This window comes from Amphiura filiformis, chromosome 15, assembly GCF_039555335.1.
Source record: "Amphiura filiformis chromosome 15, Afil_fr2py, whole genome shotgun sequence".
NCBI classification, from domain to species: Eukaryota; Metazoa; Echinodermata; class Ophiuroidea; order Amphilepidida; family Amphiuridae; genus Amphiura; species Amphiura filiformis.
In genome coordinates, this window is record NC_092642.1 from 33315676 (window position 1) to 33328395 (window position 12720).

The 12720-nt window shown below is 33.7% G+C and overlaps 1 protein-coding gene across 1 annotated transcript in view; it reads left to right on the forward strand.

Moving 5' to 3' along the window:
* The window catches only part of LOC140171529 (uncharacterized), a 133370-nt gene that overhangs the window by 104623 nt on the left and 16027 nt on the right, over nucleotides 1–12720 (forward strand). The window lies entirely within an intron of this gene.

The following is a 12720-nucleotide window of genomic DNA, read 5'->3' on the forward strand; positions in this document are numbered from 1 at the left end:
GCATCTGAAAAAAGAGCTTAAAAATAACTGAAAAATACCAATTTGTATAGCTGTACAAATTTCAGAGAAACATGCAGAAATGACATGTTTTCTACCATTATTATACAGTTTTGATGAGGATTTCCAAAAATTCATCCGCTGCACATCGATTTTACCACCAAGCTGTGTGCCCTTTATTGGGTCACAAAAAGGGAGTGCACATCGTAGAATTGCGGTCTTCACACTTCCGTGGTTTAGAACAAGAAGTCTCATCAGGTCATCATTATGTTGAAATTTTAGTCATTTAGAGATTCAACCGTCTACAGTAGGCCTACTCTTAAAGGGGCATTTCGTGATCCACAGTCTCATCCCCCACTTTTCTCAAAAAAGTTGAGATTTTTATATCACTGGAAACCTCTGGCTACATAATGTTTATGTACAAAATATTTCTTGCAGATTAATTCGTTTAGCAAAGATATCGTGAAATTTGAATTTCGTTCTGGTGCACCAGAACGAAATTACAACGTATTGTCTATGGAGCAGTGTAATACACATAATCATGCATAACTCGCAAACGCAATATCGGAATCAACTGAAATTTTGGGAATATGCTTTTTTCGTGGATATGTACTGAAAAATGTCATAAAAAGAGGATGCTAGGATCACGAAATACTCCTTTAATTGATAATAATGTCTTTTCACTGTGAGAGTTCCCTGTATAAGGAAACCATGCTTGAAATTACCTGTTTTTCCATTGAAAACTGTGTTTTTAGAGAACACAAGTGGTATTGAACCACGTACACAAGGTTATGTACTTATGTTTCACTGGTCTGCATTATGTCCGTGTGGCTTTATAGGGGTTGGAAATGAACATTGCATAAGTCTTTGGTTCAAGCAAAATCTCATTTTAACAAAAAAATTGAGATGCGCCGAATGTGATAGTATTAGTAGTGGTCAGCTAACGCTGTTACGTATTTCTAGTGTATAATACAAGTGGTCGAGCGCCCATTCGAATGCCTTTGTAGCGACAGTAAAATGTGCTCTTGTAAACTGTGGCGCTCTTTGCGATTTCAGCAAATCTGTCATCACACTAGTGGGGGCGAACGACTGGATATTCTATTTATTTGTTTTTCTTCTTCTTCTTCTTTATTTTCCTCTTTGATTTCCCTCTTTTATCTTGTGATTCTTTTTTGAAATCCATGTTCTAATAATTGACATATTCCAATATTGTCAGTAAAGATTTGTAGACAGAATTTAATAAAAAAACTAATTCAGCATGTACATTTGGAGCACCAATGGTGCATGGTGTCAACAATTTGCCGTGAAGCTTCGAAGTTATCTTTTGTTAAGTTTATTTATATATGAATCTGTTTTAGAAAGCACGGTGATTATGCTTTTATAGTTTAACGTATTTTATTTTTATTTTTTATTTATTTTTTTATTTTTCTTTCATTTAGAGAATAAAGGTTTTTATGGCCGCTCTCGTGCATCTATCGTCTCATATAACACGGGCGACATCACTCTCTAAATGTAAAAGAGTGAATTTCCACTCTTTTAAGGAGTTGAACGAAGGCCAACCCGTTTTTGAGTGGAAAACACTCTAAGATAAAAAAAAAAAACATTTTCTTTAGGCAATATTCACTCTTTTGAGAGTAGGCCCCCTATACAGACTACTTTTTTCAATCCTTTTAGAATTAAATTTCTCTACTCAAAAAGGGGTTGTCCTCCATTTCACTCTTTTTTTTCTTTTTTTTTCCACTCGGTGTACAATTAAAGAGTGCATTATTTTTAGTAGAAGTAAATTTATTTGTTGTCAATTACATATTCTGAGCGCTATTGAGTGTAATATCTTGTTATGGATACTGCTGCTATACAAATGATATGACTGTATTTTATGACTATTTTGTACATTGTATTTCCTACAACGGCTTATTTTTTTTAACTTGGTGCCACCTGGTTACAAAAATGTCATTGAGCTGTTTATGAACAAAATAGTGACTAAATAGAAGATCGTTAGAGCGCTTTATAGTATGATCTATTGGTAAAACATTCTTTGTTTCTGGTGTATATTTTGTCTCCATGCACGTGTTTCCTATTAAAATGATCTTAAAAGCTCTGGAATGAGCGTTTCGACAGTATTTTGTGGGACATGAGAGCACATCAGACATATCGAATTGCATTCTGAATACGAAGAATGTCCTTCTGATATCAAATAATTTAATTTTTTGAAATTTGCGATATAGGGCCTAATACAAATTTTATGACAAATTATAAAAATTTGAACTTTCCCCGGGGAACTTTCATATTGAAGATATACAATTTTTCCCCAAAAGACCTAATTTTTTTGGTGTTTTGGGGAAAAAAATCCATATCTTCAATACGAAAGGTCAAAATTTTCAATTGATCGTCGGCTTATCATCCCAGCTACATACACTTTAAGTACATATCATCAGATTTATAAGGTTTACTTCGAGGACTATCAATATTAAAAATATCAATTTTTAATCATTTGCAATAAAATGTGTATTACAGTCATTGCGAATTTCAAAAAATCTAAATTATTTAATATCAGAAGGACATTCTTCGTATTCAGAATGCAATTCGATACGTCTGATGTGCTCTCATACTCCATCCCTTAAGAAATTGAATTATTTTCCGGTTTCAGAACTATCCAAGTTTTACATGGGCACATCCCGGGTATTACTTCTATACATAATTATTTTCCCAATTATAACAATTCAAGTAGGACTTGTGAAGTATAGATAAGAGGGCGTTTTGGCGTATGTTTTTGATTCTTGATATAATTATGTTCAATTTAAAAGTTTATAGTTTTCATAACTGCAATTTGTTAATATTTATGATATAAAAGCACGCATACGTCTATAATTGCATGAGTATTAGAGATTATTATTAACGTTAATAATTTCGAAAAGCGGGCGGTAGAGAAAATTAATGTTTATTTTAGCGATTTTAGCGATTTACGCGATTCCTGTATAAAGCCTAAGTTTTATAAATAGAATACAATGACGGATTTCAATTTACATATTCGAAGTGTAAGTTAACTGGGCCATATGGAAGAACAGGGGAATACTTAAATTTTCCCCTGAATATGGACCCAGTATACAGAAGAAAACAAACAAACAAACAAACAAACTTCGCGTAAATAAACCTGGTCGTATTCAGCTATTTCTTCTCTTCATTAACAATCCGTTATTTATTTTTGTCTTTTTAATTCTCTCCATTTCCTAAGCTTCTTCACCCAATAGACAATGTTGATTCTTAACATATCAATAGATGGCGTCCTAAACATTTCAATAAGCTATTTACCATGTTTACAGGGTCTGGCTATTTACATCGGTGATGGGCGATATATTCTTGGAATCTGATAAAGCCCTTTGAAAGTAACATTTTATAGAAAAAAAAACCCATCATATTGATAATAGTAAGTTGTGAAAAAAAGTGAAATATATTATCTAAATGTTGTAATAAGATTCATAAGGCCGTGTAAAATTAATATTTTGGTTCTCGTCCCCTCCCTCCTCAATTTCTGGGATTTGTCAGATTTTTTATTTTTTTTATAGATTTTTCAATTTTTTAGACTTTGGAATGATTTATGAAATCTTCATACATATAAATAAGTTTATTAGAGAACAAGCATCACTTCCAAGTCTTTTTGTGGTACTCTAGGGGGTTTATCCCTCAGAATCTCACATTTGAAAAAAAAAAAAAAAAAAGGGCCTCATCGTTTCCTCGAGCACTGTTGGAGAAGACCGAAAACTACTGACAATGCTAATTTTACATTGGGGAAAAAACAAACAAAAAAACACCTCCCTCCCTCATCAATTCATGAAAATCCTCTGGACGAGAACCAAAACATTAATTTTATACGGCCTAATTTATAAATAAAATAATAGTAGGCCCTTATTTATTGCGTTGTGCGTTTGCGCAACCGGTCAAGATCTTTTTGAATATTAAAAAAATGCAATTGCAGAGGCTCCGGAAGATTTAGAATATTGGGGGGGGGGGCAAAATTTGTGGCCTTCTCCGAGGCGCGAAACGCTGAAGGGGTGGGTGCGGGAGGGTATCCCCCCGCGCGAAGCGCGGAAGCTTTTGACATGCATACATTTTACATGAATTGTACCTTACATTTTGTATTATACCCTAAAATAATGAATTTTACCTTAAAATTATGAATCTGACCCTAAAATTATGAATTTTACCTGAAAATTTATGAATTTGACCCTAAAATTATGAATTTTACCCGAAAATTTATGAATTTTACCCTAAAATTATGAATTTTACCTCAGATTATTGGGGGGCTCTAGGGTACTTGGGCCCCCACCAAAATTAATGAGGGGGCCGCCCCCCCTCCCCCCCCCCAGGCCCCGGCGGTCCCGGCGGTTCCGGAGCCACTGAATTGTGGAATCACACTTTTATGGAGAACCTGGATCTGGAAAATGCACATTAATATAGCATTTTTGTTGTGTCATGAAATATTCATTTAGTATGCGTGTATCAAATGTACGTGTGTTTTTGAAGGTCTTTGTGTGTGTAGGGGTGCCAGGGGTGGGTGTTGTAGGCGATGTGTGTAAATTGATTGCCTTGAATAAATCGGTCAATGTATTTGATAGTTGTAATATAACAAAAGTATACGACTTTTTGCGGATAACCACATGAATCTGGAAAAGGCACATTACTAGTATCTTTTATATATAATTCAGTAGTCATGTATCAAGTTTTTGTGGGGTGTGTGTGTGGGGGGTGTGGGTGTGTGTGGGGTGCTAGGGGGGGTGTGTGGGGGTGTCTGTAGTTGAATCACTTGGTATAATTGCCGTTAATCGATCGACATGAATAATAGTATTATATAATACTTTTTGTGTGGAGAGCCAGGATCTGGAAAAAGCACGTTAGTAGCATATTTGTTGTGTCATTGACGAATCATGTAACATGTAACAAAATTCATGTATCAACTTTGTGTGTAGTGTGTATGGGGGTATGTAGGGTGCCAATTGATTCACCTAGTATAATCGGTCCAAATGAATGTAGTTATTTAGAATGATATGATAATATTTATATAAAAAAATTATATATAACACTTTAATTTCTGTGAATAACCTGGAAATGGATGGCTGAAGATATTTATAATGAAATTGTGATAATAGGTCTAACAACAGTACGAGCGTATATATAATTTTTTGCGGAGAAATATAGATTATGTCAAAATTCCATTGTTAGCATATTAGTTTGTGTTAAGAATCAAACAAATGCGACAGGCATTGGTTTTTTTGTGTGGGGGTGGTGGGGGTATGCGTGCGAGTGTGTGGCGTGTGTGCAGATGCACATAATTAATAATTGGTTCCGATATTTCGATATAACGATATTATAGTGTTGTATGCTTTGTGGAGAGCTTCGATCTCGAAAAAGCACGTTAGTGGCACATTTGATGTGTCAATAGAAAGTCATGTATGTGGGGTGTGTAGGGGGGGGAGGGTTTGTAAGGGTGTGCATGCGTGCTTGCCTACGTGGCCCGTGTGTATTGATATTTACCAAGTATGATCAGTCGAGATGAATATAGTTCAAATGATATGCTAATATAATATAATAACATTATCACTTTTTATGGAGAACCGGAATCTGAAAAAAGCATGTTAGTTTCATCTTTGTTGTGACATTGAAGAATCATGTATCAAATGCATGTGTCAGAGCTGGGTGTGGAGGTGTGTGGAGGTGTGTGGGGTGTGTGGGCTTGTAAGGGTTATGCGTGGCCCGTGTGCACTTGATTCACCTACTAAATATTCGGTCGAGATAAATGTTGTTAAAATAATGGTGATATAACAACAAACTTTTTTATGTGGAGAACCAGGATCTGGAAAGAGCATATTAGTTGCACATTTGTAGTGTCATTTAAATTGAAAGTCATGTATAATTTTATATACCACGTATTCTGGTTGTTTGTTATGTGAGTGTGGGATGGGTGCATAATTATGTGAGAGAGGGGTTAACGGATGTGGGATGAGTGGATGGGGAGTGTGCGGTGTGTGTGCGCCCAAGCGTTTGGTTAATGTTTGTGGAGAATGATGTGGAAAAATTACATTGGTAATATATACATTTGTTGTGTCATAAACTCTCTCTACGCGGATATCGACTGCAAGGTTTCATTTTTTGTTTAAGTTAAAGATTTCAGAATTGTAAATTTTCAAGACCATAGTTGAAATCAGCATGAAAAATGCATTAAAATGAGTACAAACAAGCCTAGTATTAGTTCATATTTGATATTTTGAAAATATATTTCAAAACATGGACTTTTTATGTTAAAGCCTATTGCTTGCATGCACAGCATAAAGATTAATGACTTGGTCCTACATATTATATAAAAATGTTAACGTTTATTTAACAATATGAAATCAATGCGTTGTTCCTTTAATCATCAAGCATATGCAATATTGTACATGTAGTATTTGAAGGGCTTCAGTGACGTGTCCATAAAAACACATTCAGACTCATCTCATTAACACACCCAAGATGTGAGTTTACAATCTGAATTTAGACATAAAATCACATAAAAGTGCATTCACCTTGATACCAGACAGTAATCAAAGGGGTCATTGCGTTCTCAATGATTCAAATAATCATTGAATCACGGGGTTCATATCGTCACGGTTTTTGCTTGGGAAACACCCCTCACAGGTAATGAAGAAGTCTCTCGTTACTAGCATGGCCTTAACCCTCTTATTGCAAGAGGTCATGCATAAAAACGTTTTTTAAAACATACAAAATTGACATAAAACTCAAATTATTCTTAATTTGAATACGATATTTGAAATCTACATCAAACATGCATTCAAATGAGTACAAACAAGCCTAGTATTGGTTCAGTAGTTTTTGAGCTAGGCTTTATGGAATTTTTTGATGACATTATGAATTTCGTAACTTAAGTACAGTATTGCCTATACAACAGGCACAGTGTTCTTAACTCGATGAGAAACATGACAAGACATGTTTCAGTTGATAGTGCGCATGTTCATGATAGAAAAATGTTCCCTGTACTGTTAAAATGTGAATGAACGCATGAATGAACATCAGATGAGTTGGGGAAATTATAATGACAGGTCTCTAGCCGTATGCGAGATCTAATGTGCATCGGAATTAATTATATACTTTCAGGTCTGTTTTTGTCTGGTGAATGGTTAGCAAATTGCTAGGCAGTTACCATGTAAACCACATTTTTGACAGGAAAACAAAGACGGCTGTTCATATACAAATTCAAATGAGGAAATTTTGCATACGAAATAGTAACCTTTAGGCGAGAGTGCTATAATGTATTTGATAAAATTACATTGATGATGCTTGCGCAAATTAAAACTGTATTCATGGTATTAAATGTTCACAAATCTTAACATTTAATATCATTATTGTAAATTTAAGCTGTTCTGTAACGTAATTTGTCGGTAATTTATTTGTTTATTTATTTATTGTTTATTTATTCGTTTATTTCTTTATTTATTGTTTATTTATTCGTTTATATTTTATTCATTCGCTTATTGTTTATTCATTCGCTTATTTATTTATTTATTTATTTATTTATTTATTTATCTTTTCTGTTGTGTCCTTTTTTGTTTTCATTGAATGTTTTCTTACTTTCTTTCCTCTGATTTTGGAAAATCTTTGTTGCTTGTATGTAACATGTAAATATATGTGTGTGTAGCTTTGGTACTTGTGTGGGGTGGGTTGGGTGGTAAGGGGGTGCTCAAATGGGTGTGTGGTGGGTAAATCGGTCCAATTATTTAAAATGAAATTGTGATATAACACTAGTAACACTTTTTATGGAGATCCTGGATCTGGAAAAAGCACGTTAGTGGCATTTTTGATGTGTCATTAAATATTCATTTACCATTATGGGCAATTCCATGGTAACGCGTGCAACACTTTTGGGCATCCTTTTACAAACTTTATGCTCCAGCTTTTAAACATATTTGAGTAGAATCTTGATTTTTTTTGTATTTCAATTCCCAACATTTTAGATCCTCACCGTATTGCTAAATGAAGATATCAACATTTGTACGTATGGGACAGATGTGAAAAACGGTAATTCGTGCTACCAAAGGACATGCTAAAATATCACTCAATTTTATTTTCATAGTGTCCTAAAACAAAAGAAACTATAAAATCGAATTGATTATGATAAGTAACTACTATGTTAAGGTTTATCTTGATATACCTTAAAAAGATTTACCATTCGTAGCTTTACATTTGCTTGCAAAAACATGGTAAACGTGCCAAAGATGGAAACTAATTACGTAATAAATACATTAACAAGATAGATAAAAAAAAAACTATGAAAACATCATAGAATATATAAATTTTGATATTCCTTGAGCAATTAAACATCAACAACAACAACAACAAAATATATAATTGAAATAAAACCTCAATGAAGATGTGCAAAGGATATCCAAAATGTATAGGTCTTTTTTTTACTCAAAAAAGTAATACATTTGGCCAAAACAGGTTTTTCAAACAAAATTCATGATAAACATGCACCAATGTAACTGCAATACAACTTAATTTGAAGAGTATGATAACTTCTTTCATTTGATACCATATTTGCTATTGTAGCACTTGTCGTTTTTAATGTTTTGAGTATTTTTCATGTTTTGGGTCATGTGCACTTTTGCTTGGAATTGCCCATAATTGTGCACGTACGTTTGTTAAGTTCTTTTTGGGGTGGGGTGGGTGCGGGGTGTACGTGTATGGGGTATGCTTGTGGGAGTGTGGGGTGTGAGTGTAGATTAATCCCCTTGTATATATATATATATTCGGTTAAGGTTGTGTTATAAAACAGTTTAATATGGCAAGCCCAAGCGGACAAAAATGTCGAACACAAAACGGTGCCTATCGAGCATAACGCCGTGTATGTCGAACATAACACGCCGTGTATCGAACTCGTTTTATGGAGAACCGGGATCTGGAAAACGCACATTAGAAGCAGTTTTGTTTATCATTAAAGAGTTATGTAAACAGATGTATATGCCTTTGTTAAGCTTCGTTCTTTTCTTCGTTTCATATCTTTCATATCAACTTGGTTTCTTTTCATATATCTTTTCTTTTGTTTTGTTTTGTTTTGTTTTGTTGTTTTCTTTTCTTTTCTTTTCTCTTCTCTTCTTCTCTTCTCTTCTTTTCTTTTCTTTTCTTTTCTTTTCTTTTCTTTTCTTTTCTTTTCTTTTCTTTCTTTTCTTTTCTTTTCTTTTCTTTTCTTTTCTTTTCTTTTCTTTTCTTTTCTTTTCTTTTCTTTTCTTTTCTTTTCTTTTCTTTTCTTTTCTTTTCTTTTCTTTTCTTTTCTTTTCTTTCCTTTCCTTTCCTTTCCTTTTCTTTTTTTCTTTTCTTTTCTTTTCTTTTCTTTTCTTTTCTTTTCTCTTTTAAACATCTTTTGTGTTCTTTTTTGCTTTTACCTTAGTTTTTTCTTTAGATTTCTTTTCTTTTCTCTTTATGTGTTTTATTTGGGAAAATAAAGACAGGAAAACAAATGTAAAAAAGACTGTAATTAAACATAATTTCAAAATTGGACAGTTCACTGGTTTTTTTGTTTGTTAAAGTACATGTAGTAAAATTAATGAAATGCCTTTGTTAGTTCAACTTATCATTAAAAGCACCATTGGTTTTGTTTGAAACGTGCAATAAGCATTCAAAACACATTATAAATATACCATTTTTTGTTAAATATTTCTTGTTTCCCAGCCACGTTTGTCAGTGCTAACGACAGAGCAGCACGCAGCGACCCGCTTAATTAGCCCATCATCATACTCAGTTGAATATTTCCCATCTGGTATAAATCTGATATGCATGCATGACTAATGTTTACATTTTGCACTCTATGAACAAGTTCAATATTTATAAACATTCGTATCAGACAAGGGTTGTAACAGAGATGTGTTGAGCTATTCTATTTAAAACCCACACCCCCTATGGAATACATGCCACATAGGGAGTGTGAATTTCAAATGGGTTGCCTGAATGGGTGACTCCATTTGAAATTTACACACCCTGTGTGGACGATTAATTAAGGGCGTGCTTTCTATAGGGGAGTGCGTATTTCAACTGGAATAGCTCATTCAAGGGAGAGCATGGCGTTGTAGATAGAAGGCTATTCCATTTGAAACCCATACCCCCTATGGAATACACGCCCTTAATATCCCATATAAGGAGGGTGAATTTCAAATGGGTTACCTGAATGGGTGACTCCATTTGAAATTTACACCCCCTGTGTGGGCGATTAAGGTCATGCTTTCTATAGGGGTGTGCGGATTTCAATTGGAATAGCCAGAGCGTGGCGTAGTAGATATAGAAGATCCGGGTCAATCCAGTGGTAGGCCTACTAGTTTGGGTATTGCTGAGGGAGACGGGTTTGACAGAGCTGTTGACTTCACTTAGGTGATGGCATCATCAGCAGTAAGCAAACTCCATACTCCTGCATTATGATCATGATGATGCGAATTAGGTAAATTAAACATGATTTTGCGACTTGCGAGGACTCAATTCGGAGGGATCGAAAGTCGCCGACTGTAGGCCTACCAACATGACCGCTGGTATATCTAGATCTATACGCTTGTATTATGTATTACTCTCTATTCAAGAAAATTACAGCACTCATTTTTGGAATTAAAAAAAAAATTATTTTGTTTTGCCAAATGAAATATAGCTAAATTAATCCTAATCCTTTAGTTAGTTCTATAACTGGCAATGAAAGTCCAATTTTGATATTTGGACAATTTGAGGAAAATGGGCCAAAAACATGCAATTTTGCATGTTTTCTTACAATTTTAGTCACAAAATTCTAAGACTTGGCACAAGTCTAAGCATTCAAGATCTTGATTATAGACTATTAAAAGAGTGAGCTCAAAATTTTAATATTTTATACATAACTTGAAATTAGCCTTTGCACAAGTCTTTGGGCTTGATTGTCACAATAGGCCTATACAAAGAAAAACTCCCTTAAAACGCGTGTTTTGGCCCTGATTTCCAAAAATTGACCAATTATTAAAATTTAACTTCAATTGCCAGTTACAACTAAAGGATTAGGATGTAGCTGCGTTTCGTTTGACAAAACAGGATACTATCTTTTTAATTAAAAAAAATAGTGCTGTATTTTTCTGGAATAGAGAGTAGGTCACATGATATTTGATGACACAACAAAATTGCTACTAACGTGCTTTTACCAGATCCCGGATCTCCACAAAAAAATATACGCTTGAACATTATGTACAGCACCTATTTGGTATACAATGCGTTACGTGTCATAATTGATTATGGAAAATATTAGAAAAAATGTTTTCCAAAAGTTAGAATGCATAACTTGAAATTAGCCTTTGCACAAGTCTTTGGGCTTGATTGTCACAGTATACAAAAAAAACTCCCTAAAAACGCGTGTTTTGGCCCTTATTTCCAAAAATTGACCAAATATTAATTTAACTTCAATTGCCAGTTACAACTAAAGGATTAGGATTTAGTTGTGATTCATTTGGCAAAACAGGATACTATCTTTTTAATTAAAAACAAAACAGTGCTGTATTGTTCTGGAATAGGGAGTAAGTCACATGATATTTGATGCCACAACAAAATTGCTACTAAGGTGCTTTTACCAGATCCCGGATCTCCACAAAAGATACGCTTGAACATAATGTACAGCACCTATTTGGTATACAATGCGCTTTTAAAATATTCTCATGATCTGAACGCATGGGTTAAGGCATCGGTCATGCATGGAGAGAGTGGAAACAAAATATATAGAATTATTTGGGGGGTATCATTTTTTCTCACACAAGCCCATAAATGTATTAATAAAATGATAATACTATGTAATAATATTCTTCATCTTCTCGTGCTTAATCAATGACCTTTATTAATGGGAGCCTAGTTTATATAAGATACATATTTTAGCTTATATAGTATTATATTACTTTGTGCTGTAAATAATTCATGATGTGTATTCTGTTCAAGGAATGGTATAGTGTCAGGCGGCAGCAGGTCAAGCGTAATAGAAATTCTTAATGATCTTGAATAAAGACCTTTAAATTAATAATTTACTTTTAATAACCATTATAAGCATTATTATTTCCCTTATATCCTTACAATAATTGATTTTAGGAACATTAAAAGATAATTTCATTGTTTAATTCGTATTATGAGTTTGCATTAACATTTAAATTTGTTAAATTGGATAATGTTGCTGTTGTTTGTCATATTTGCAATACTAACTACAACATACTATTTCTGCATGATATACTTTAATTGTATCAGCCTGCATGCCAATATATGTGTTGTATATTATAATACAAGCGTTGATTGTAGACTGTGTCATAATAATAGCATTACTATAATGCCTTTAATACTGCTGCCTCTGCCTTAGAAGCCGATGCACTTGTTCAGCATCAATTTGGATTTACAATTATTAACATATTGCATGTGTGTTATATGGTCTGTGGCCCTATACTCATTTGAGATTTATATAAATCATTTACACTTGCACTTAACAAATCTCGATTGGAACAAAACAGCTTGCATCACTGTGAAAAATATCATTAATACCGTAATATTTGTTCTTCGTAATTGACCTCTGGTTTTATTTTTACATAGGCAATAAAGGTCAGATCATTCGCATTATGATGCTGATCATTGTATTAACTATATCAATGCCATAAAAGATATCCGTGATTCGGTAAAAATCATAGAATCTTTAAATTAAAA